Source organism: Osmia bicornis, unplaced genomic scaffold, assembly GCF_907164935.1.
Source record: "Osmia bicornis bicornis unplaced genomic scaffold, iOsmBic2.1, whole genome shotgun sequence".
Classification (NCBI taxonomy): Eukaryota; Metazoa; Arthropoda; class Insecta; order Hymenoptera; family Megachilidae; genus Osmia; species Osmia bicornis.
In genome coordinates, this window is record NW_025791318.1 from 375,755 (window position 1) to 378,893 (window position 3,139).

The following is a 3,139-nucleotide window of genomic DNA, read 5'->3' on the forward strand; positions in this document are numbered from 1 at the left end:
ACTCCTAAGACGCCCCGCACCGAACTCAACCTAACCTAACCTAACCTAACCTAACCTAACCTAACCTAACCCTTTTTTTTTTTTTTTTTTTTTTTTTTTTTAGAAGAGGAAAATGCCTTTATGCACGCGCGGGTTGTCCCCCATTCACTCTATTCGGCTGGTGAGGGCCCGGGCAGTGTGGGACTCGTATCCCCTGAAGGGGGGCCTGGCGCCCATTGGTGAGGGCAAACCCAAAGAGGCAACCCAGAAGGGGCAACCTGACAGCCCTACCCTAAAGGGTGGGCTCAAAAATAAGGTCACAGCCCAGAAGGGGACCTAGCGGCGCCCAGAAGGGGCATCCGCGGCCTGATACACTACCCACTAAAAACCTCTCCCCTAACGTAGGCCGCCAGAACCGTTTCATCCTTTGGGGATATATAACATGAACCAACGATAGCCGCAACGGCGCTTCGGCTCCCTAGCTTACATCGACGCTTTCGTCCACCCTCAATCCGCCATGCGCACAATCAAGCTATAAGGGATTGAGGATCCACGCCGTTACACCTCCGATCAAGCGGTAGGATATTTTCAACCTGTACGATAAAGCACAGGATTTTTCTTCGGCCACGACCAGGAACCGGAGGATACACTCAACTCGACGGGTGGTCGCGCCATCCATTCACCAGCCTGCAAATGCGAGGTCAGGGCTTGCTCTTCGACCCGACCAGGAACCGGAGCACGTCCGCTCGACGGGTGATCGCGCCATCGGCAACGGTCAGCAACGGGGGGATATCCTCAGGGATCACACCAACCCGCACTGACTGTGCCTTCTCTTCACCAGCCTGCCGTAGCGAGGTCAGGATAGCTTTCTCTTCGGCCACGACCAGGAACCGGAGGATACACTCAACTCGACGGGTGATCGCGCCATCCATTCACCAGCCTGCCGCAGCGAGGTCAGGAAGCTTTTCTTCGGCCACGACCAGGAACCGGAGGATACCCAACTCGACGGGTGGTCGCGCCATCCATTCACCAGCCTGCAAATGCGAGGTCAGGGCTTGCTCTTCGACCCGACCAGGAACCGGAGCACGTCCGCTCGACGGGTGATCGCGCCATCGGCAACGGTCAGCAACGGGGGATATCCTCAGGGATCACACCAACCCGCACTGACTGTGCCTTCTCTTCACCAGCCTGCCGTAGCGAGGTCAGGAAAGCTTTCTCTTCGGCCACGACCAGGAACCGGAGGATACACTCAACTCGACGGGTGATCGCGCCATCCATTCACCAGCCTGCCGTAGCGAGGTCAGGAAGCTTTCTCTTCGGCCACGACCAGGAACCGGAGGATACACTCAACTCGACGGGTGATCGCGCCATCCATTCACCAGCCTGCGAATGCGAGGTCAGGGCTTGCTCTTCGGCCACGACCAGGAACCGGAGGATACCCAACTCGACGGGTGGTCGCGCCATCCATTCACCAGCCTGCAAATGCGAGGTCAGGGCTTGCTCTTCGACCCGACCAGGAACCGGAGCACGTCCGCTCGACGGGTGATCGCGCCATCGGCAACGGTCAGCAACGGGGGGATATCCTCAGGGATCACACCAACCCGCACTGACTGTGCCTTCTCTTCACCAGCCTGCCGTAGCGAGGTCAGGATAGCTTTCTCTTCGGCCACGACCAGGAACCGGAGCTCCTGCTCAACGGGTGATCGCGCCATGTCTTCACCAGCCTGCAAAGCGAGGTCAGGAGCTTTCTCTTCGGCCACGACCAGGAACCGGAGCTCCTGCTCAACGGGTGATCGCGCCATGTGTTCACCTGCTTAACAGGGCTTGCTCTTCAACACGGCCAGGAACTGGGACATCCACTTCCCAGTTGGCCGTGCCATATCTTCGTAGGCTGCAATCCTCGATGACTTGTCCCATACACACTTTACACTCACGTGCACAAACGCTTAAACACTCACACGCTCATGATAAGCATGAGCATAAAGCAACAAAATAATAATAAATAATAAATAATAAATGATAAATGATGAATAATGAATAATAATCCATGAGCCCATGAAGCCCATGGATAGGTGGACCCATAGACGGACCATGAAGATGACAGATGAATGCAAGCATAATTGAACATGATGATTATTAAACATAACTAAATAACAGATTCACAAAATACAACAAGGAATCAACATATATATGCATCCAGTGCAACAATGCAATTAATGAAAAGTAAAAAAGAACAGATAAGAAACCGTTAAAATAAGGAAAGAAAGAAACAGTAACAGTAAACAGTAATAATCAGTAATAAACAAACAAGTAAGCAAGTAATGAATAAATAAATAAATATATAAATATAAACATATATACATATATACACACACACACACACACACACACACACATGAGAACATTTGAGAACACATTTAAGAACATGCGAACATGTGAGCGGAACATAGGATGCATAGTACTAGAGTAAGCAAGCGAGCACATGTGAACTCGGCATAAAAGGCAAGCCAAGCATATAACCAACAAAACCTCTAAAAGCTGGAACGTCAAACATACGGCCAACCAATCAGCAGGAAATGAAATGAATAGTAAACAGTAAAGAGTTTTAACATTTAGTACCAACACACAATACAATTAAAATGAAAATGAATGTAAACCAAGGATATAAAGAATGTAAATAAAGAAAAGATTATAGACAACAGATAGCAGATACCAATCCTAAGAGATGAGGTAAACACAAACGCTGATAATTATTGTCAGCAGTAAAGGGCAATAAAACATAACCAGAAACAACAGATTCTGATGCACAGTAGACACATGCATCACCACATTGAAGAGACAAGATCACCATGAAGAAAGAAAGGGTCGCCAAGTAGCATAATGAGTAAATGCATGTATGTAATGAATGAATGCGTGCGTGAGGAATTCCTTATAATCATCTATTAAAATTATCAAGATGAATTACAGATAATAAGATAATAAGAATTGAACTGAGAGCTCATATGAAGTGCTCGAGCCAGCGAAGCTGGGAATCCCTCCTGCGAGGTCCAGTTACCCAAGACAACCAAAATAGTATAAATTAAAGTCCATCAAGATTGTGATCAAACTGTGCTACGTGTGACCAACAACCCTGCAATGAACAAATGTGCTTAGAAGACGA